Raw genomic sequence first — 25,091 nt, forward strand, 5'->3', positions numbered from 1 at the left:
TCATTATTCTCAGAAGCTGCTGGGTTCTGCTGGGTTATTTTAGATACAAATGAAGGTCCATTGTCACTCTGGAGTGACCATGGGAATCCAAAGCGTGGCACGATGTCTTTCAACAAGGCTTTAAGCACCTCGTGTGCTTTCTCCATTCGGGTCGAAAAGGCCTCTATCCATTCTGTAAAAATAACAATATAGACTAGAAGGTACCTATAATTGCTTGTTGGGACATATTGGTAAAATCAACCTGCCAGTCTACACCTGTTTGTTCCCCTCCTCTGCACAGGAGTCAACAGGGGAGGTGGCCTTACATGGTGAGGGTTATTCTGTAAACATAGAGGCCAAGAGTGAGTCATTTCCTTTATGACCATATCTGGTCCCTTTCAAAACTCCAAAAGCTCGGGAGACCAGTTGTACTAAGGCATCTCTTCCCAAGTGGGTAGAGTTGTGTAATTTTCCATTAAATGGCCATTGGTAGCATAATTCTGTGATTTAGCATCGACTATCCATTTGCTTTTTAGTATAGCCTCACTGTTGAGCCCTTAGCTACTTCAACAGATTGACATACAAGGGCCATTTCCAAACTTTCCTGTGTAGCTGCTCTATCTGCTAATGCATTTCCCTGGTTAATATAATTATCTCCCTTCTGATATCCCTTGCAGTGGATGACGGCCACTTCTAAAGGCTCCAGTACTGCCTGAAGTAGAGCCAGTATCTCTTTCCCATATTTAACAGGGTAACTCTTTGCAGTCAGTAAGCCCTTCTCTTTCCAGATTGCTGCGTGTGCATGCAACACAAGGAAAGCATATCTGGAATCTATCTATCTATCTATCTGCATATATATATATATATATATATAGACTCGCTGGCCTTTTCCCAGTTGTAAAGCCCTAGTCAATGCAATAAGCTCTGTCTTTTGGGCTAAAGTATTGTGTGTGGTAATGCTTGGGCTTCTATCGTCTGCCTTTCTAACTCCTTCCTTCAGATAGCTGCTGCCATCAGTAAACCATTCAGCATCTGGATTTTCCAGAGGCTCATCTTGCAGGTCTGGCCTACTAGAGTATATCTGCCTAATTCAGATAGAGTCCCTAGCTTGCTAAATATTGGTTTCTCACTCTGGCCATGACAGGCCTCCTTCTGAACTGGGAAGGAGGCAGGCGGGGTCCTTGAAAACAAAGAAAGTAAGCTCTCCAGGAATATATGACCTTCTGCTCCTCACCAGCTCCCCTGGAATTTATGGCCCAATGCTTCCCACCAGTGCCTCCCCATGACATCCCCTTTGTGTGGCCCTCCTGCCACATAACGTATATAGCCTATACGTTTAAATGGACCAATGAACATGTTAGGTCCCAATACCTTGCCATATAGAGAGTAAGAAGGTAACCTGCACCCTTGCAAGTGTGAGGCTACAAAAACCTCTCTTATGCAAATGAAGGAGCCTTTTGCCTTGTGCACTGCTAAAGGGCTGTGTGCGGGTAGGGGGTCCCAGCCAGCTGGTAACAAATAAACTTCTGCTTTTGCGTCCTCCACTGTGCCTTGTGCATTGATTGGGAAATTCGGACACAACACCACAAGAATAAAAATAGCTGAAGGTTTAAATATCTGAAGATGTATTCAGGTCATGAACAACTGTTAGTTAATGAGTTCCTTGCCCAGCAGTCCATGACATTGTCTAAAGTTTTGAGGAAAGTTCTTTGAAATGTTTATGTTTCCTCCATGAATTTCTGATTGTATTTGTATTACTAAAAGTTACAATAATTCTACACGTTGTAAAAGATGTTCAAGTAAGTGAACAAATTTTAAAGTATTATGCTATATTACACGTATGTGTTTTGAAAGACTTTTGAAATTTGGACAACCTGACTAATTCTATGAATAATTTAGTATTGTAATATTTTCCATGACACTGATACTTGGCTTTGAATTCTTTGTGTTGTATAGTTTTTGGTTTGTTTGCTTTTATCTTAAGGCACTTAAAGCATTCAAATAAAATAAATTAAAATTTATTTTACATACTAAACAAAATATTTGAGAAATATAGAGTTGATATCCAGGTTATGTTATCATTAGATTGATTCTTTAATTTTCTATCCCCTCCATGTCCAGGAATTTACTATTTCTCCTGTGGAACAAATCAAGTAAGTGCCTGAGCTTCAAATGTAGCTCTTCAAAAAATATGTGTAAGATACCTTTTATCTTCAGGTATTATTATCAAAATACTTGCCAATACTACTAAGCAGAGACATGCTCAAATTCCTCTTCCTCAATGTCCCTCTAGTCTGACACCTTATCACTCTTCCTGGCTGAATGCCGTGAATCTCCTGAACTCCTGAGACTAAACCCTCCCCCAAGGACACCAAATCCCTAAGTGTCTGCAGCTGTGATCCATAAACTGCAAGGAATCCCCTACACCATTGGTCATTCTTGCAGTATTGCCTGACCACCTGGTCCTTTACAGTGAGTTTCTCTATTCCTGGAAGCACTGGAGAAACAATGACTGAGAAATCATTGCTAACAGCCCTGCAGGCTGACAGTCATCTTCTGGCGTAGGTCTCCAAACTTGTAGGGAAATCAATTTGAGGGACTAAGGAGTCAGAATGAAACAAACCACGCAAGTATGAGAGTCAGTGATTGGTAAGAATCTTTAACAAAACAACATTATTTTATTTTCAGTAGTGACAAAAATTTACTGGCATGGCCTTTATGCTCTTTGGATATAGCTCTAGCTGAGGGGGAGTTTCTATGCAGCATAGATGAATGAGAAAAGAGGTGTCCAGTAATCTGAGATGTTTCCTGCTTCACAATCCACATGCAGGAGATGCAGTAGAAGTCATGAAAAAGGCCTCCAGGTTAACACTCATCAGAAAATGGGTAATTTGGGTGTCTAGCAAAGCTACAATGAGAAAAATGTACAACCTACTGTCAGTGATCACATTTTAAGAACACTAAAGAAGTGATTTCTGTGTACCCACCATTAGAGTTAAAGTTGATAAGTTTGATTTCTTTCTGGGTTTAACATCATGACTAGATCCATTGGCATTACTTTATGATAAATATATATAATCCTATTCAGATTTGTCTATTATATCCCTTGGCCTTAAACTCAACATACAGAATATGCATAAAATTAAATTCAAACATATTCTTTCCACTTAGCTTCATCTTTCAATAACCAAAGCAATACCAGTGTTGTCTTACATAAAATTCCCAATGAAAATAGAAATTTATTTTGTCTGTTTTTGACCAAGGACACAGGTACATCCTGTGTTTAACACTATAAAATAAATAAGGAGTAAAGTTTACTGCTGACAATTTGATATCCTTCTTTTTAATTATTTAATTATTAGTTTGCTAATATATATTAGCTCATACATACAGCATACAATATTAGATAAAGAAAAGGAAAGAATGTCATTAATAAAATAGAGTTCAATGTTCAAAGATTTCTTGTATTGTGGATTAGTATGTTTTATAAATACTGAAAATAATAAGATAAAAATGATTACTTATTAAAATGATTAAATATAGCAGGAGTTAATCATTGCTTGAAACTCCCTTTTTTTGTATTATCTACCATGTGTTTGAATCTCATATATGCTAGTAAAACATGAACCCCACTTATACAATGATTTTTGCTGAAATTGCATAACCTCAGAGTGCAAAAGGACAGTTAAGATCTTTTTTTTTTTTAAGATTTATTTATTTATTTGAAAGCATTACACAGAGAGAGAAGAGGAAGAGAGAGAGAGAGCTCTTCCATACGATGGTTCACTCCCCAATTGGTAGCAACAGCCGGATCTGAAGCTGGGAGCCAGGAGCTTCTTCTGGGTCTCCCATGTGTGTGCAGGGGCCCAAGGATGCAGGCCATCTTCCACTGCTTTCCCAGGCCACAGCAGAAAACAGGATGGGAAGTGGAGCAGCCGCGCTTCAAGCCAGGGCGTTAACCCGCTGCACCAGGGGTGCTGCCCGGAGTTAAGATCTTTTATTGTCTATTAGTTCTCTTCCATTTGCATTCTTTGTCTTTAATTTTCCCTTTAAGACTTCCTCCTCTGCAATGAAATCACCATATTTCATAAAATCATAACCAAGTACTTCTGACCCTCTCATGCTTGCATTTCTCAAAGTAAAAGCAAGGTTTGCGTTCCTAACCATCACTCAATTAAAAGGAAGGGAGAAATTTCATACTATTAAAACATTTAGCTGTGAGGATTTAAAGGACAATTATGAATGGAGGGGCCAAGATTTTCCTATGTATGTTCCAAGTTACAAAATTTTATACTTCTTTGAATAGTTTTACATACATACTACTTTCTATACTTATTATCAGCTAGATATTTATCCTTAATAGACCAGTTATGTTTCAAGGTTTTTCAACAAATAAAATACTATTTTACAAGACTAAATACGGTTTCAAATAAGGCTTCTTTTGATCTATTCCTGAAGTTATTTTGAAATGGACATTACAAAAGCCGTGAATGGGCATTATCCAAAGCCACATAAGTGTTAGTGAATTTCTTTTCTTTATGATTCCTTTTGTGGCAATGTACCTAAATTCATCACCAAATAAATTTTACTTTGTTGTGGTAATACTCTCTCATCTGTTTTCTTTGCCCAAGAAAATGTTTCTATGAGTAGACTTTCAAGAAGTATAAAATTAGTACTGATTTATTGTAAATACATAGGTAAAACTTCCTTACTTAAGTTTTCATCACTTAAGTATATTTATGGAGAAGAAAGGGAGGTCAAATAAGTGTACTTACATATACAGAAAGCAATACACATTGAACAGTTTAACCTACTTTTCTCTAAACTCTCAAAGATCAGCACAATTTTGAATAGCAAATATAATAATCATAAAACAATCATTTGGACTAGCATTGCGTTTCAGCAAGTAAAGCCACTGCATTCAGTGCCAGCATCCCTTAGGGGCACTGGTTCGAGTCCCAGCTGCTCCATTGCTGATCCAGCTGTCTGCTATTGCCTGGGAAGGCAGTAGAAGATGGCCCAAGTCCTTGGGTCCTTGCACTCACATGGGAGACCTGGAAGAAACTCCTGGCTCCTGACTGTGGACTGGCACAGCTTCAACCATTGCGGCTACCTGGGGAGTGAACAAGAAGGTTGAGGACCCCTCTCTTTTTCTGCCTCTGCCTCTGTCTCTCTGTAACTCTGCTTTTAAAATAAATCTTAAGAAACAAAAAACCCCTTGTAATATATAAAACATGGACTCAAATTTTTACAATCATAAATTAGAAGAGGTGAATATTAACCACATAAATTACTGCAATTTTTAATTCATTACAAATCTATAAAAGTCTTGGGAGAAAAATATCTTAATGACATATGAAATAAACCAACCAAAAATTTTCTGCCCAGAACCACTTGATTGTTACAATGCATTCAAATTGATAAACATTGGGATATTTTGGGAGAAGATGAAGTATATATATAATTTTGCAAACTTTTATTTAGGCTACATTGGTGATCCCTACAGTGCATGTCTATGGATAGTTTGTGAATAGAGGCTAGTACCCATTCTACATTCCTTCTAAGAAAATCAATGGAGGCAATGCATTTTATTTTTATTTTTTATTTTTTTATTTTTATTTTTTTTTGACAGGCATAGTGGACAGTGAGAGAGAGAGAGACAGAGAGAAAGGTCTTCCTTTGCCGTTGGTTCACCCTCCATTGGCCGCCGCGACTGGCGCGCTGCGGCCGGCGCACCGCGCTGATCCGATGGCAGGAGCCAGGAGCCAGGTGCTTTTCCTGGTCTCCCATGGGGTGCAGGGCCCAAGCACCTGGGCCATCCTCCACTGCACTCCCTGGCCACAGCAGAGGGCTGGCCTGGAAGAGGGGCAACCGGGACAGAATCCGGTGCCCCGACCGGGACTAGAACCCGGTGTGCCGGCGCCGCTAGGTGGAGGATTAGCCTAGTGAGCTGCGGCGCCGGCCTGAGGCAATGCATTTTATAAAGCCACTTACATATATAATATGGCTTTGTAAAATATATATTACACATGTATATATGTAATATAAATATATATTATATATATGTAAGTGGCTTTGTAAAATATATATTACATATATAATATATAATAGTATAGCGAGGATTTCTGTTCAGGCCATCTAGAGCTTTCATGTCCTCTGAAGACAATTGGAAATCAAAAAACTATTAAGAATTAGAAAATTTTTGTTTTATAGTACACATTTGTCAATGTGGAAAGTCCTGAATAGTTCCAATTATTTTGAGACATCAAATAAAATACTGAAATAATCAATAATAAATAATGAATGAAAATAAACAGAAGTGCATTACTAGTTATGATTTATTGAAACTAAACAACCCAACAGAAAAAAGATCTCAAAGTTAACTACAGAACAAAACTGACATTATTTAAAAACAATAGGGCCACATATGTACAAGATTCAAAAGACTTGAAAAACAAACTTTCAAATAGATAAGAAAATACACAGCTGTGTTAAGAGGAAAGTTTAGTGAAATTGGTGCGTAAATAAAGAAATTGGAGAGGTACCAAATAAATGAGCTCTCAGTGCATCTCAAGTACCTAGAAAAAAAAAACTAAATCCAAAATTAGTAGGAGAAAGAAATAATTAAAATTTAAGAAAAAATAAGCAAAAGTGAAATACAATTTTAAAAATAAAAGATTAGTGAAATGAAGAGCAGGTTTTTTGAAAAAATAAGCAAAATCGAGACACCATTGGGCCAACAAATCAAAAAAATAAAAAGAAGAAAAGAATAAGAAGAAGACCTAAGTCAATATAAACAGAGAAGAAAAAGGAAATATAATAGCAGATACCACGAAATAAAGAGTCATCAGGGGGCTGGTGCCATGGCGCGCTAGGTTAATCCTCCACCTGCAGTGCTGGCATCCCATATGGGCACCAGTTCTAGTCCTGGTTGCTCCTCTTCCAGTCCAGCTCTCTGCTGTGGCCCAGGCCAGCAGAAGATGGCCTGAGTGATTGGGTCCCTGCACCGGCATGGAAGACCAGGAAGAAGCACCTGGTTCCTGGCTTCGGATGGGTGTAACTCCGGCCGTTGCTGCCATTTGGGGAGTGAATCAACAGAAGAAAGACCTTTCTCTTTGTCTCTCACTGTCTGTAACTCCACCTGTCAAATAAATAAATAAAATCTTTAAAAAAAATAAAAAAAGAATCATCAGGAATCTTGCCAAAGAGTTGTATGCCAACAAATTGGGAAACCTAGAAGAAATGGATAATTCCTAGGCACATATAATCTACAAAGATCAAGTCATGAGACATAGAAAACCTAACAAAACACTATACAAGACAGAAATTAAGGCCCCCCACAACAAAGAAGCCCAAGTTTGGATGACTTCACCACTGAATTCTACCAGACATTAAAAGAAGAACCAATTCCAATTCTTCTCAAGCTATTCAAAACAATTGAAAGTGAGAGAATCCTCCCAACCTCCATCCATGAAGCCTGCATCATCTTAACTCCTAAGCCATAAAGAGATACAACAGAGAAAGAGAACTATAGATCCATATCCCTGATGAACATAGTTGCAAAAATCCTCAACAAAATATCAGCCATTCAAATCCAACAACACATCAGAGAGATCACTCATCCTGACCAAGTGGGATTTATCCCTGGTATGGAGGGTTGGTCCAACATTCACAAGTCAATAAAGGTGATACATCACATTAACAAACTGAAGAAAAAAACCTGAATGGTTATCTCAATAGATGTAGAGAAAACATGGTGCTGTGGCTCACTTGGCTAATCCTCCACCTGCAGCACCAGCACCCCGAGTTCTAGTCCTGATTGGGGTGCTGGATTCTGTCCCAGTTGCTCCTCTTCCAGTCCAGCTCTCTGCTGTGGCCCGGGAGTGCAGTGCAGGATGGCCCAAGTGCTTGGACCCTGCACCCGCATGGGAGACTAAGAGAAGCACCTGGCTCCTGGCTTTGGATCGGTGCAGCGCCAGCCGCAGGGTGCCGGCCATGGCGGCCATTTGGTGGGGTGAACCAACGGCAAAAGGAAGACCTTTCTCTCTGTCTCTCTCTCTCTTTCACTAACTCTGCCTGTCAAAAACAAACAAACAAACAAACAAACAAACAAAAAAAAACCAACATCCTTTCATGATGAAAACCTTAAGCAAATTGGGTATAGAAAGAACATTCCTCAACACAATCATAGCAATTTATGACAAATCCACAGCCAGCATCCTATTGAATGGGGAAAGCTGGAAGTATCCTCTCTAAGATCTGGAACTAGATAAGGATGCCTACTCTCACCACTGCTATTTAATATAGTCCTGGAAGTTTTAGCCAGGGCCATTAGGCAATAAAAATAAATAAAAGGGAAAGAAGTGTTCATCAAAGAAGGAGGTACTTTTCTCACAAGGGAGAACTTCCACTTTGCTTATTAACTTATCTAAATACTGATGGAAAGCCAGCGCCGCGGCTCACTAGGCTAATCCTCCGCCTTGTGGCGCCGGCACACCGGGTTCTAGTCCCGGTTGGGGCGCCGGATTCTGTCCCGGTTGCCCCTCTTCCAGGCCAGCTCTCTGCTGTGGCCAGGGAGTGCAGTGGAGGATGGCCCAAGTGCTTGGGCCCTGCACCCCATGGGAGACTAGGAGAAGCACCTGGCTCCTGCCATTGGATCAGCGCGGTGTGCCAGCCGCAGCTGGTGAACCAACAGCAAAGGAAGACCTTTCTCTCTGTCTCTCTCTCTCACTGTCCACTCTGCCTGTAAAAAAAAAAAAAAAAAAAAAAAAAAAAAGGCCGTTCAGCATTAACTAAATAATACTGATGGAGTTTGTGGATTCAAAAGGCCTAGGCAGTTCATGTCAGGAGCCTGGGGTGATCACTGAAATCATACATAAGAGTGTTAATTATTAAATTAACAACAGGAGTCACTGTTCACTAACTTCTCAGGCAGGACCTCTGTCCTCAAAGAGTTGTATTATGAGAGTTACCAGTAAAAGTTATTCTCAAAGATTTATTTCATTTTAGTGTATTAAGTGGAAGATATTCTTTTGTCTAATAAGTTTTAGTTATGCCTAAATGTCCAACTCCATTGCTTGTTTTCTAACATCTTTCCTTAATGATAAAACTCATTCTCAAGAACTTACTTCCTTTTAATATATTAAGTGGACAACATTCTTATGTCTCTTGAGTTATAATTGTCTAAATGCTTGCAAAAGATGTATCATTCTTGGATGCTTCTTTAAAGTTAAATAAGTTTCTAAAAAGTAAGTGAAATTAACTTCAAAATGCAATGACTTTGAACAAACCTTATCTTGACTGTTGAACAGTTTTTTTTTTTTCATGCAAATTGTTGAACTGTACTTAGTACGGAGCTGGTCTTCTGTGTATAAAATTAATTGAAAATGAATCTTAGTTGAGAATGAGACTGGGAATAGGAGAGTGAGGAGCAAGAAGGGTGGGAGTGTAGGTGGGAGGGTGTGTATTTCTAAAGTTGTTCTTATGAACTTCGCATTCCTTAAATAAAAGGTTTTTGGGGGGAAGAAAGAAGCAGCAGAAGGAGTGTTGGTCAGATCTAGGGATTTCAATGACAAGCAGTGTCCCAAATTCTTCCCTGTGATATATATTTTTTAAGCACCCATGTATGTAGGTATATTTCACATATGTTTGAATAAATGTCAGTTAAATTAATGACCATGCAAAGAAAGAAAAACTATAAACACTTGCATGGATAATGTAGTAAAAAAATTGCTCAGTTCTCCACATAGGAAAAGATATAACATACATCAGCCACAAGTGAACACAGATCTAACTACATACATGAAGAGAAGAAGTTTATATCATGGAAATAAACCACGAAGAGGATGAAAATGTTAATAAAAAATGTCGGAATGTATTAAACGAAAATACATTTCAACATAAAAATCAATTCTGGAATAGATTAATGGGGTTGATTGATTATCTAAATACTCCCCAATAGTTCACTCTGCTAGGATCCATGTCCTTTGTATTCAGGAACTATTAACCCTCAATTTTAGTATGAGGGCATGGCCTAGTCAATGGTCAATGGAAATTTCCAGAAGCATTTGTTTACCAGTTCTGAGAAGGCTTTGCAAGTATCCATTCATTGTCTTTTTATTGTGCCAGGAGATTTCAAAAATGCTTTTTATTTGATCACTATGTGACAGGTGTTTATTTTATAATTAAGAGAGCTGATGATATAATAATGGTCTCTTTATTGAAAACAGAGATTGTCAACTAATGGACAAAGACTGAATGGGTGCTTCACAAGACAGGAAACCCACAGTAAAAAGATAAATATTAAACTTCATAAATTTTCTGAGACGTAGAAAATAATACAATATGCAAATCAATGATTAGCTAACAATCTCAATTCAGCAAGTAAGAAAAGATGTTGCTTGCACAAAGCTTCAAACAGTATTATCAATTTAATGCTGAAACTCTATTCTGTATTTTCTGTTCCATCATAATTGTGTCTTAGAATTATATCTCAAAAATATACACAAATCTTGAACTCATGAGCAAAAACAGAGAAATAGGATTGGCCCCCAAATATCTTGACATCTTGCAAAGAAGCACACATGTCAAGGATACTGTAGGGGTTGTGATGCTAATAGCCCCACTCATCACCTAAATTTTCTTTAATTCGCTTCTCAGTGAAACTCTTGGCCAGGACCACAACCCCACGTTGCCGCTGGTAGCAAAGGGCAATCAGGGCAGGACTTGGCTTGTGCTTTCTTGCCAAGTCACAGATCACTGGATCTTCCAAGAGTATTGGAGCACTCTAGTCTACCCTGGAAGGAAAAGTAGAAAAGCTAAACTCTCAGGCTGAGCATTCAGTTTATTGAGACTTCCAAGGCATACGAGGGGAACCATCTAGCTAGATGAGTACTTCTCAAATGTGGTCCTTGAATCAGCAAAACTAATATCTTCTGAGAGTTTGTTGGAAATGCAAATTCTAGACTCTCCCTGAGCTAGTTGACAGTTAACTCTTAAACTAAGAATGCTATGATCAAATATATTTCATCAGCATGGTATTTTAGGTAAACTTTCTGTGTTTCCTTTACCATTTTGGATCTCAATGTGATCTTGGGGTACTACAGGCAACCAGAACAATGTGTTTTGACTTGCAGAAATTGAGCAGTTTCCTCCTATTGAAATATTGATGACATTCCACCTGTAGATGTACAGGATAGAAAAGTCACATGAAATGCAAATAGTAAAATAAAAGGAAAGTTGAAAATTAAAAGCAGCTGAATTTTAAAATAAGAGATGAAATTTATATCTGAAAAATATCATAAATAAGATTTCATATTTTATGTATTCATTTTAAGAACAGTGGGAAGGTGAGAAACAGATACATAATACATACACACATGAATACACACAAACACAGAGAGAGCTATCTGTTCTTTCAAGTGCAGATTCACTCTTCAAATTTCTACAATGACCAGGGCTGGGCCAGGGCTGGGCCAGGGCTGAAGTCTGGAGCCCAGAAGTCCATCTGGATCTCTGATGTGTGGAAGCAGATGTCAAATTACTTGAGCCATCTTCTCTGTTTTTCTGAGCATGTTAGCAAGGAGCTGGATCAGAATTGGCACTCCAATATGGGATTCAGTATGTGCTACCATCACTATCCCAGCTCATAAGTAAAGATTTCTTGAAAGCAATAAATGTATTATTTTGTCCCTGGAATTGTGAATAAATAGCATTCCTGAGAAAAAGCAATTCTGTGGCTAGTTCTTGGTAGCTAAAAATTTTTTCTTTAAAAAGAAATGACAAACACCACAAATGAGTCAAGGAAAGCACCCTTTGGGTCTTGCATATTGCATGTGCCATAAAAAAATTTTTTTTCAAGCACTCCTTAGGGAAGCTCTGAAGAACTGCAAAATCCCTGTGTTAGGAATCTCACTAATACCATGTGGGTATGATTCAGCATTCAAATAATAGTAAAGTGAATTGTAACACATAGAGTACATAAAAATTTATGAGACCATAATTTTGAATACATAAAATGGAAAGAGAAAGAGAGAGGAAGAGAAATAAAAACATTTGCCCCTGCTGATGGTGATTACTATAGTAATTTCTTTCTAATTAAAGGGAAGGTATTAAAGTTACCCCTTATAGAAATAATTATGATTTATACTGAATCAAAGCAGGAATATCAAGTAAGAAAAGTAAAAAGATTAAAGTATACATAATTATTTACAAAACCCAAAGCAATAACCAGTTAAAAAGTAAAATGATGCACGAATACTCACCTATTATGTAAAAGTTTGTAATGGAAGAGTGCACCCTTGATTGAACATTATAGCTGAACAGATTACAAATTATTGCAATGGAGGAAAACAAAAAAGAGATCTGGTGCTGAAAAATTTAGTGAAGTGACCAAAAGTTACATCCAAACATTGGACACCCTATGATTCTGTACTTCCTGATGGGAAAAAAATTTGATAAACACAGCATTTTAGGGATATTTTGTTGACAAAATCTTTTAACCTAATTGTAACACAACATTCAAACCTAAAGTCTGTTTTATATAAAGTTTAAGTAGAGAGACATGTGATCGATTATTACAAGCTAGAATTCCAGAATATCTGACAAAATCTGTATGAGCATTACAATAAAAAATGATTGATAACCATTCCAGGGAAAAAGATCATTAGGAACATGACAAAAATTTACGTCTGAACCACTGTTTTTTCACATTTAAAATAAAAGATGTTTCTGGCTGATCCGAAGCCAGGAGCCACGTGCTTCTCCTAGTCTCCCATGCGGGTGCAGGGTCCAAGCACTTGGGCCATCCTCAACTGCACTCCCAGGCCATAGCAGAGAGCTGTACAGGAAGAGGAGCAACCAGGACAGAATCCAGTGCCCCTGCTGGGATTAGAACCTGGTGTGCCAGCGACGCAGGCGGAGGATTAGCCTACTGAGCCACGGCGCCGGCCAACCATCATTTAATGGCACGCATTGATGTTTGGGATCCATTGACTTTCACTCCTCTGGCTAGAGTGTGTTGAACACTCTGCTTATTTCTTCTGCCTTCACAGAAATAACATGAAGTAAATATCTCAGCTGCCTGAATAATGGTTTATGTCATACTGGAAGTAAAGTAAAAGCAGTATTGCACATTTAAAAACCGATTTGAAACCAGCTCACTACTATAATTGAAAGAGAAAGAGTTTTTTAAAAATTATTTTTAGTAACAAGGAAACCATTATACTTAGTAATTTTTCCCTTTGAATCTCTCACCAGTTAATTTTAGCATTATGAGAAACTGAGCAATTATTGACTTCATTAGAATGCAAACCTACACATATGATCTCTTGTTTCTTACATTTTTTCATAATGAAATATCTTCTTAAACATATTGCTTGAAAATTAGCTATTTTACACCGTACACACAGAATTTGTAAAAAAAAAATAAAAAGATTATTGAACAATTTTTCAAGCACTGACCATCAATGGAAGAATTGAAATTGAAGAAAAATTAGCATTAACTTCCCCATTGACAAAAAAAATTGACATAGCTTCACCCTTCTCTTTGTACTAAGGATGTTCAATTCTGATGAGACACAATCCTGTTAACAATACTGAAAAATATAAGTATAAAACTACAAGATGGCATGCTGCTTAGTGGAGGATAAAAGATAAACAATCATTATTTATCTCTTTACAAATGCAGCAAAGTATTAGAATTTGTGGGGCTGGCACTGTGGTATAGCAGGTAAAGCTGCTGTCTGTGTTGCCAGCATCCCATGTAGGCGCTGGTTAGAGTCATGGCTGCTTTACTTCCAACCCGGCTCTCTGCTGATGTCCTGGGATAGCAGTAGAAGATGGCCCATGTCCTGGGTCCCTGCACCCACATGGGAGACCCAGAGGAAGCTCCTGGCTCCTGGCTTTGCATCAACACAGCTCCAGCCATTGCAGCCATCTGGGGAGTGAAGCGGCAGATGGAAGAATTTTCTCTTTCTCTCTCTCTCTCTGCCTTTCAAATGAATGAATACATATATATATATATATATATATATTTTTTTTTTTTGACAGGCAGAGTGGCCGGTGTGAGAGAGAGACAGAGAGAAAGGTCTTCCTTTGCCATTGGTTCACCCTCCAATGGCCGCCATGGCCGGCGCGCTGTGGCCGGCGCACCTCGCTGATCCGATGGCAGGAGCCAGGTGCTTTTCCTGGTCTCCCATGGGGTGCAGGGCCCAAGCACTTGGGCCATCCTCCGCTGCACTCCCTGGCCACAGCAGAGAGCTGGCCTGGAAGAGGGGCAACCGGGACAGAATCCGGCGCCCCAACCGAGACTAGAACCCAGTGTGCCAGCGCCGCAAGGCAGAGGATTAGCCTAGTGAGCCGCGGCACCGGCCGAATGAATACATTTTTAAAATAAAAGAATTTGTACTATCTTCCACTTGTTATGTAACTTTAGAAATTATCATTAAGCACACCAAAATGCAAATATATATTTTATATTATTACCTTGTTTACCAATTTCACTATAAAAATTGAATACATTAAATTATTATGAATTTTGCATAACTGGGTAACATTAGACACCATGATAAAATGGACTATATTGAAACAACTAAAATACAGTATATAAACTTATATTAATAAATGATTTGAGCATAAGACTGTTGGTTCTTGTGTGTTAGGTGAAAAGAGTAGAGTATGTACCGTAATCTGCAATGTAATATTGTCACATGTTATTCATTAGTAGCAGGGTGACATGAAATATGGATATAGGTCATTTTTCCTCAAAACTGAGTCTAGGAATGATTTTTCAATCTCCTATGTATTCTTTCCAAATCTTCTAGAATTATTGCTTATCCTTTTTTTTTAAAAAAAAGATTTTATTTATTTTTTGAGAGGTAAAGTTACAGACAGAGAGAGGGAAAGACAGAGAGCAAGATCTTCCATCTGGTGGTTCACTTCCAAATGGCTGCAACCGCTGGAGCTGAGCCGATCTGAGGCCAAGAGCCAGGAGATTCGTTCAGTTTCTCATGCAGAACTTGGGCCATCTTCCACTGCTTTCCCAGGCCATAGCAGAGTGCTGAATCAGAATAGGAGCAGCTGGGACATGAACAAACGACCCCATTGGATGCTGGCACCTCAGGTAGATGTTAGGATCCTTATACCACAGTGCCAGCTCCTGCTTTTTTTAATCTGGAAAAATATAACTCTAACAGGGATTAGATACAGCACTACCAATTTGAATTGAATAGAATTTCTTATTGGATTCTCAAAAATCCCACTCTGTCGCAAACTGTCCCTGTCCTATACCACAGAATCACTTGGTATCCCTCAGAATTTATTGCCATTTTCTACTCATAACTAATGCTGTACTTATCTCCACCAGAGAAATCTTACTTTGAAATCAGATATCTACTAACTTGACCATACTTTTATTTCCTGGACATTACCATGGTCTCTCATCTCCCTGAAGGTCAGAACATTTGGTCACATCTTAGATTTAAGCTTTGTGCCAATCTTGATTTTCAAACTGAGCAAAATATGTAGTATATAAAATCTCTGCCTGAACGACTTGGACATAGATGAGAACTTCTTTTGTAAATACACATACCGCACCATACAATTTGGTTTACTATCTCTACAATCTTCAATAAAATTGTGCATTTCTTCCCTTTTTCACCTGACTCAAATTTCTATAGACAATATACAAGAAAAATCCAAAAAGGGAACCTGAAGTGATTCTCCAGACAGGATGATACTTAGTTCTGGGTGAAAGTGGTAAATATGCTCTGGTCAATTTCTTCACATTCTAATTTTGGCCTCCATTCTATGCCTCAGAAATTAAGGATGTGGGATCGATAAATCATTCTAATATATTAATTATATTAATTTAAAGATCAAGTAGAAGCACAGAGTAAATATGAATCCAATCACAAGGGCAAAAGAGTTATGGTGATATAAAAACATTTACCACATAAAGAGTTTATACTAACTAAAGAAAAAAAAATCTCAGGTTCTTAAAAGTTGATTCTATGTAGTCTTCCTACTTGGAAAGTACTGGTGTTCCTGATGTCTGTGCTTCATTGAGACCAATTTTACAATGTCCAGGAGTAACCCATTTTATTACTTGTTCTCACAGCTAAAATGTTATTCCTGTTTTGTGAATCCATTCAGAAATTCAAGTGGGCAAGTTGACAGCGCAGATCTTTATTTGACTTTATACCTCTGCAATGGGATTAATTACACCTTGATTTTTCTTGGCAAATATTAAGAGAAATCCACAGACTCAAAGGTCAGAACAAAGGCCTTGAGTGCTCCCAGTCTCTCTCCCAGAGAGCCTCATTGCTACAGCCACTTGGTCTATGCAGGACCACCTGCCATTCATCCATCCATGTCCATGTCTGTCAACCCAGTTCTGTGAGACTGGAAGCAGGTGGAAAACAGAACATCCTGGCTTTATCATCTCAAGGTCTAAATTTGGACACAGAAAAGCAAAAAATACAGCAAAATAAAATTGTATCAATATCACAAGAGACAGTGAGCACGGATGGATGACTATTGTGGGAAAAGTCTCTATCATGATGATAACCTCTTCTTATTCTCCTGACTATAGAGATTTTCCACAAATGGCAGTTGGAGAATGTCAGAACATAAAATATTGGCAGTAACAACCTCACCAGAACAGTTGTTCATGTGTTAAGTTATGTAAATAATTAGAGTAAATTATCTAATTTAGTCATGTGCTATTATTTTTATGTTTTTTTCAAGACGCAGAAGAAAGTTTGAAAGCAAGATGGGGGCCGGTGCTGTGGCGTAATAGGTAAAGGCGTCGCCTGCAGTGCCGAGATCCCATATGGGTGCAGGTACTAGTCCCAGCTGCTCCTCTTCCAGTCCAGCTCTCTGCTATGGCCTGGGAAAGCAGTAGAAGATGGCCCAAGACCTTGGGCCCCTGCACCTGCATGGGAGACCTGGAAGAAGCTCCTGGCTCCTGGCTTAGGATCTGTGCAGTTCCAGCTGTTGTGGCCATTAGGGAGTGAGCCAGCAGATGGAAGACTTCTCTCTTTCTCTCTCTCTCTGCCTCTCTGTAACTCTGCTTTTCAAATAAATAAAATAAATCTTAAAAAAAAGAAAGCAAGATGGATCTCCCATCTGCTTTTCATTTTCCAATTGTTCTTGGAACCAGATCTGGTTTTGGTGTGGAACAAGTATCCAGTAACTCAATCTTGGTCCCCCATGGGAAAGACTCAAGCCCTTGAGTCATCAACTGCTGCCTCCCAGGCTCTGTGTTAGCAGGAAGTTGGTATCAGATGTGAAGTCAGGACTTTAACTTCAGTACTGCATATGATAATGGGCATTCCAATGAGTGGCTTCAATGTTGTGTTCAATACCCATCCTTCATTATTATTTTTAAATCAAAGTCAACATATTAGTAAACTTCTCCTGACTACTGTGTTTGGTTACTCAGTGCACCCTCTCTGATAATTACTGAAATGTGGTGATTTACAACAGCAAGAATTTATTCTCTCATAGTCAATAGCCACTAAAAGTGTGGACCCTGGAAGAGTACATTCATTTGAAGAGCATTAAGAAAGAAGCTACTGTTTGCCTCTTTAATTTCTGTTGACTGTGGGTATTCCTGGACCAATGGCCACATCACTGCAGCATCCGTGACCTTAGACATGTTGCTATCTCATCATCAGACTCTTTTAAATCTGCTCTTCTGTGCTCTGATGAGAATCCTTTCATAGGCCGGCTCCATGGCTCACTTGATTAATCCTACTCCTGCAGCGCCGGCATCCCATATGGGCTCCAGGTTCTAGTCCCAGTTGCTCCTCTTCCAGTCCAGCTCTCTGCTGTGGCCCGGAGGGCAATGGAGGATGGCCCAGGTGGTTGGGCCCCTACACCCACATGGGAGACCAGGAAGAAGCTCCTGGCTCCCGGCTTTGGATGGGTGCAGCATCAGCCATAGCAGCCATTTGGGGGGTGAACCAACGGAAGGAAGACCTTTCTCTCTCTCACTATCTATCTCTCTACCTGTCAAATAAAAAAAAAAAGAATCCTTTCATTGGATTTGTAGCTCACCTACACAATCTAGGTTAACATCTTCATCAGAATATTTTTAATTTTTTTAAAAATAATTTTTCAAAAATTAACATTCACAGCTTCACATATGAAGTGGGCACATCATTCAACCCATGATCAAAATTAATTCACTTAGAAAATGTTATTAAAGATAAGTGACATGCATTAATGGACATAGAATGTATGGGTTGAATCAGTACATAAATTGATAAATGGAAGACTAGATCGATAGATAAATGGAAAAGGATAGATAGATAGATAGATAGATAGATGCAGAGCACTAAGTATGCATGAAATTATGTACTGGATGAAATAACAAACTTCTTCCTTGAAAACACTTATGAAATATTTCTGAGCTTTACTACTAAGAGTCACTGCAAAGGGGCATTCTTGCCAAGTAAAAGTAAATTAGTAAAATATATTCTAGGAGCTGTTTTGTGGCACAGTGAGTTCAACTGCTTCCTGTAATTCTTGTATCCCATACGGGGGGGCTATTTTGAGCTTTAGCTGCTCCAGTTCAGATCCAACTCCCTGTGAATGTACATGAAAAAAGCAATGGAAGATGGTTCTAGTACTTGGGCACTTGTCACCAACATGAAACACCCAGATGGAGGATGGAGTCCCAAGCTCTGGTTTCCACCTGGCCCAGTCACTTACACTGCTGCCTTTTTGGGATTGAATCAAGGAGGAAAGATCTCTGTCTCTTGCTCTTGCTCTTATCTAAATTACAAGCTCAACTATATCATGGGAATGTATATGGTGTTTTTTGGCTCCCTAGATCATAGAGACGTTCAAATCCAGAATATTAATGACTTATTGTTAAGGTGTAAGATCTAATCCAATTGTGGGATCTAAAGCTGGATCCTTTGGGATGTGATTGAATTGGATTAGGTTATTAGGATGGAGCTTAATAATCCAACAATGAGTTTTCATGAAGAGACATATGTACATTAAGGAAGACCATAATTGCTGTCACTCTGCCTCCTGCCTTCCCATATGTTGTTCTTTCCTCATGTGTTCTACCATCAGATGCTAACAAATGGGGCCACCTAATCTTAGAATGCGAACTTCCAAACTGTAAGACAAAATATACTTTCTTCCATTCTCCAAAGTAGCTCCTTTCAGATATTTTAATTGAACTAATGATAATTTGACTAGTAAAATGTGTGAAGGAGAGTATATAGTGTATGGGATTCATTACCAGCTATAGATTCAGTCATCCACTTGAGGTCTTAGAATAATGTACCACCCCACCCCCCCCCCCCCACACACCTGGGAAAAGAGGAGACTACTGGATATGGATAGTTCAGGTCAGATAACATAGAAGGAAGGTGATACTTTTGACCTGGATTCACCAGCTTCCAATCATCAGGAAAAAAATATCTCTTTGATTGTTAAATAAGACCATGAAAATTGTTTCAAGTCTTAGTCTCCAAATTAATTCTATAATTTCTGCAACCTTGCTCCCCTTCCATCAACTACAACCCTGATAAACTAAGATTCCCGAAAAAACTTCAGTTGGATGTTGACTTCTTTATTTATGCATTTCCCAGTGCCTCTGAAGAAAAACAATGTCGATTATCAAAATTAGTTCACTGCTGATGTCAGCATGATCTTCCTTTAAATGGGCAGTTGAACTAAGACTTTTCTTAGGAGATTCAAGGCATTCTTATACTGGAAAAGAATGTTAAATAATTTTCTCTGAAAAGCGTATTTTTTTCTTCCCTTATCTCAGCATTTTAATGTCTCCTTGATTTTACCTTATTCTTTTTTACATAAAATTTTAAAATAAAATACTTAAATATATTCTCTGTGCCACAGAGAATTTTTTTTTTGACAGGTAGAGTGGACAGTGAAAGAGAGAGAGACAGAGAGAAAGGTCTTCCTTTTGCTATTGGTTCACCCTCCAATGGCTGCCACGGCCTGCACAATGCGGCCGGCGCACCGCGCTGATCCAAAGCCAGGAGCCAGGTGCTTCTCCTGTTCTCCCATGCAGTTGCAGGGCCCAAGCACTTGGGCCATCCTCCACTGCACTCCCTGGAAGAGTGGCAACCAGGACAGAATCCAGCGCCCCAACCGGGACTAGAACCCGGTGTGCCGGCACCGCAGGTGGAGGATTAGCCTATTGAGCCGCGGCGCCGGCCGCCACAGAGAATTTTTAATTCATAATAGATATAAATGTGGTAATGTGTGAAAATAGATTAAACAATGAAAAACAGTATTCACTCAAAAAGCGGTAGATATATATTAACATTGCTAATGTCTTTAACAATATAAAAAATTAAGAATAATGTATGCTTACATATAAAAAGCAGGTGTGGGAGGCAATGGTAATTCTTAGCACTTATTAAACACTTTAATATTATCACTTTTATCATTCTGTATTTAATGTTATTATTAAAACGCAGAGATCTTCCAATTATATAGTAACCTTATTGGACATGGAATTCTCTCTTATAAATCACATTCATTTCATTTCTGAATATAACACACTTTGTTGTTTGCTAACAGTGGTTAGTAAATAATGAATTAAAAAAATAGAAATGAATTTTCTACCGGTATTCTATACACTGGTAAAGTTTTGGGATTAGTCAATAGCTGACTGAGTTATGCTCTAAACAAGGCAGAATCAGTTGCTGTTTTCTTTGAGAACTTTAAATAAAAATGAATGGAATATTGTTTTACTAGATTGATAATTATAACCAAGGGAGAGGTTTATGTTTGAATTGTGGATCACTTATATTTTATATAATTGCTAAGCAAGGGGATATAATTTGAATATTTTGGTGATTATTATCAATATAGATTTATTACAATTCATACTCACAAACTAAGGAAGGCAGATTCTATACCAGTATGAAAATAATATTAATAACATTCTTCCTAACAACAGCATTATAGACAAAAGAAATAATTTATTTACTACCCTAGAAATGGAGTAATTGAACCCAAATTTTTCAATATTCTTTTTTTGATATTTATTTATTTATTTATTTGAAAGTCAGAGTTACCCAGAGAGAGAAGAAGAGGCAAAGAGAGAGAGAGATCTTCCATCCGCTGTTTCACTCCCCAATTGGCTGCAACTGCCGGAGCTGCGCCCATCTAAAGCCAGGAGCCAGGAGCTTTTTCTGGGTCTCCCATGCGGGTGCAGGGGCCCAAGGACTTGGGCCATCTTCTGCTGCTTTCCCAGGCTATAGCAGAGAGCTGGATTGGAAGTGAAGCAGCCAGGACACAAATCAGCACCCATATGGGATGCTGGCACTGCAGGCGTCGGCTTTACCCGCTAAGCCATAGTACTGACCCTGCAATATTCTTTCTAATGTTAGTGTTTCTGGACACACAATCAATCTATTTTTTAATGAACAGTAACATGGAGATCATTGTTCTGACTTCTACCAGATGCTCTTCTGTATGGATCCTGATGGAAGAAACATTTCAGATGTTGGTAACTGGACCCCTCTCCTCTGATTAATCCATGAAGGTGCTTAGCAACTCACACTCAGTTATACCTATTCCCAAAGGACAGGAAACTAACTCATGATATTTTTCACAGCTTTCTGAAAAACAATAAGCTACCACTCAACCTATTATTTGTATGCTTTCTTTATTTCTGACTCTGTGGATAAAAACTGATTTGCTTAGAAGTGGGAGACTGGTGATGTCCCTTGAAACAGGCATTCTAAAGTTATGCCTTTCATCTGGGACAAATCCAACCAAGATGTACAACTGCTTTATTTCCTCAAATTATTCATATCTTAAATTAAAGGTCATGAATTGTGGAGTACCCTAAGGCAATTCTTTGGATTCTTTTTGTGTTGAATATATTAATTGGTTTCCAGTACATTACCCTCCACTGGAAAACATTTTCCACAATGGAAGATATTATGTCCCTTTTAAAAGTATTATTTTGTTCATAATACCTACCATGGTATTTGGAATGTTAAACTTACTCTCAAATAGTTATTAAAGGCCGGCGCCGTGGCTCACTAGGCTAATCTTCTGCCTTGTGGCGCCGGCACACCGGGTTCTAGTCCCGGTCGGGGCGCCGGACTCTGTCCCGGTTGCCCCTCTTCCAGGCCAGCTCTCTGCTGTGGCCAGAGAGTGCAGTGGAGGATGGCCCAAGTGCTTGGGCCCTGCACCCCATGGGAGACCAGGATAAGCACCTGGCTCCTGCCATCGGATCAGCGCGGTGTGCTGGCCGCGGAGGCCATTGGAGGGTGAACTAACGGCAAAGGAAGACCTTTCTCTCTGTCTCTCTCTCTCACTGTCCACTCTGCCTGTCAAAAAAAGATAAATAAATAAATAAAAAATAGTTATTGAATAAAATGCTCTTTTTATATACACACTTCTGAATATTTCACACAAGAGCAATTATGAGGGAAGTGTGATTGTCTTGGAGCTGTACAAATAAAATTAATGAAATCTTTTCTTTTATATTAATAAAAATAAAAGAAATAAAAATGAAATAAAGTGAAATAGAAGGACAGACATCACAACTGATACCATAGAAATACAAAAATCCTAAGAGATTGGCATGAAATATTGTATGCTAAGAAAATAGGCAGACTAAAAGAAACAGATAAATTCCAAGAAATATGTAATTTAAATTGGTAAAATCATGAGAACATAGAAAGTATGGACAAGACTCAGCTTACTATTTTATTCTTTTTAGTACTTTCCTTTTCTACTTAATACCATTGGTTGAACTCTTAACAGAATTATTCTCAGGTGTTTAAATCCAATTGAAAATTGATCCCTGTTAAAAATAAGAGTGAGAATAAGAGAGGGAGGAGATGTACAGTTCGGCACATGTTCCCTTGGACTTACCCCTAAGGGTAAAGCTAAAAACTTGCCATGGGACTCCAAATCCCCATTAAGTTGGCAGGTACCAATGCCATCTTACTAGTTAAAGTGATCAGTTTAAGTGCATGACTGATCATAAAGATAGGATTAAGTGTCAAAGGAATCAGATAAATAAGACCAAGTGTCTGCTAATAATAGATAGATAGAATTAAAAGAGGAAGCAGGGCATTGGAAGCAGGACATGCAGGAGATTCATAGAATGACAAATGCCCTAAACAGCACTCTGGTTTCAGAATCAGCCCTTAAGGCATTAAGATCTGGCTAAAAAGCTCACGAGAGCATTTCAGGCATGGAAAGCCAAGACACTCTGGCAAAAAATGACCTACATGAAGGATCTCTGTGAGTAAGATCTCGGTGGAAAGAAGGGAGGAGAGAACTTCCACTTTAATTATGGCCTTGTCTAAATAATGTCAGAGTTTGTGGACTCAAGAGACTTCCATAGCCTTGGCAGTTCATGACAAGAGCCTTGGGTGATCACTGACATCATAAATATGAGGGTCAGTTGTTAAATCAACAACAGGAATCACTGTGCACTTGCTCTCCATGTAGGACCTCTGTCCTTAATGTGTTGTACTATGAGAATTCACAGTAAAACAAGTCTTCAAACCGTGCATTAAACTTTGTGTGTCTGTGTAGTTGCAAACTGTTGAAATCTACTTAGTGTAGAGTTAATCTTCTATATATAAAGATAATTAAAAATGAATCTTAATGAAGAATGGAATGGGAGAGGGAGTAGGAGATGGGATGGTTGGGATGGGAGGGAAGTTACGGGGGAAAACCACTATAATTCAGAAGTTTTACTTATGAAATTTATATTTATTAAATAAAAGATTTCTATTAAAAAAGTGTGGACAGACCAATAACAAATGATGATATTCAACTAGTAGTAAAGACTACTGTAAAAGAAAAGCCAAGAACCTGATGGCTTGCTAACTTAGTAATACCATGCATTACCATTTTTATCAAACATTTTCAGATTGAAGGGGAGTGTATACTTCCAAACTCCTTTTATATGACCAGAATTACTTTAATAACAAAACCAGATAAGGATCCTACAAGAAAAAAAAAAAAAAGAGGCCAACACCTCTAATGAAGATAGTTAAGAAAATTTTTAATAGGTACTGGCAAACAAATTTATCAGCAATTAAAATGATTCCTCATTGTGATCTTGTGGATTTTATCCCTGTGATACAATTACCATACAATATGTACAGACTGAAAAGTGTGATATGCTGCAGTAACAAGATAGGGACAAAAGAGCTGTCATGATCTCGACAAATGTAGAAAACACACGTGACAGAATTCAGCATCCTTCCTTGATAAAACTCTCAACAAATAAGGTAATGCAAGAATTTACCACAACACAGCAATAGTCATATAAAAACCACCAAACTCGAAAGCTTGTTCTCTAAGATTAGAAGAAAGGCTACTCTCAACATAATACAGGAAACCACAGCCAGAGCAAATATGCAAGAGAAAGAAAGAAAAAGCATTCCAATTTGAAAGGAGTAAGTTAAATTGTCTCTGGAAATGACATGCTAATATAAGTATAAAACTGTAGAGACTCCAACAAACACTATTAAGATAGACATATGCAGTACAGTTGCAAAAAACAAAATCAAAGCACTGAAGTCAGTAGAATGTCTATAAACTAATAATGAATTACTTAAAAAATGAAATAGATTAAATAATTCTATTTTCAGAAGCTATTTAAAAAATCAAAATATTTAGGAACAAATTTAACCCAGGGCTTAAAGGCCTGTACACAAAATATAAAACTTACTTTGCTAGACACTTATAGTATAAGGTTTAGTAGTGTAAATATATTTACATTACTATACGAAAGATATTCAAAACCCTTTCATCACACAAATTTGAACTCATATCTTTTAAACAACTCACCATTTTCATCTTTCAGTAATCCCTGTTCTAATTTCTCTATAAGTTTTCATGGTTTAGAAAACTTATATCAGTGTCATTATACACTATTTGTCTTTTAGGGATTGACTTAGCATAATATCCTCGAGTACATGTAGCATGTGAGGGGATTTTCTTCCTTATTAGTGTAAGCAGTATTTCATTGTATGTATATATAAAACATTTTGCTTATTTTTAATCCATAGATAAGCATCAAAATTGCTTTTACTTCTTGACTATTTTATAATGCATTATAAACTTGAATGTGCAAA

At 38.2% G+C, this 25,091-nt stretch overlaps 1 protein-coding gene, 1 long non-coding RNA gene and 1 pseudogene across 3 annotated transcripts in view; all 3 read right to left on the bottom strand.

The window, feature by feature from the left end:
- Positions 1 to 25,091, bottom strand: part of PGER4 (prostaglandin-E(2) 9-reductase-like) — a gene marked incomplete at its 3' end in the record, with an annotated part of 138,386 nt that overhangs the window by 40,759 nt on the left and 72,536 nt on the right.
- Positions 2,638 to 25,091, bottom strand: part of LOC103345168 (aldo-keto reductase family 1 member C3-like) — a 43,579-nt pseudogene continuing 21,125 nt past the window's right edge. Inside the window, exon 6 of the transcript XR_016218792.1 lies at positions 2,638 to 2,887. The product of XR_016218792.1 is annotated as an aldo-keto reductase family 1 member C3-like (transcript). The remainder of the gene's footprint in view (positions 2,888 to 25,091) is intronic.
- On the bottom strand, positions 6,300 to 12,406 carry LOC138845020 (uncharacterized). The gene is made up of 3 exons (XR_016219801.1): positions 12,243 to 12,406; positions 11,049 to 11,158; positions 6,300 to 7,120 (listed from the first exon to the last, which is right to left on the bottom strand). It is a non-coding gene; the product is annotated as an uncharacterized LOC138845020 (long non-coding RNA).

This window comes from Oryctolagus cuniculus, chromosome 13 (genome assembly GCF_051225735.1).
Source record: "Oryctolagus cuniculus isolate XC-2025 breed Fujian yellow rabbit chromosome 13, ASM5122573v1, whole genome shotgun sequence".
NCBI lineage: Eukaryota > Metazoa > Chordata > Mammalia > Lagomorpha > Leporidae > Oryctolagus > Oryctolagus cuniculus.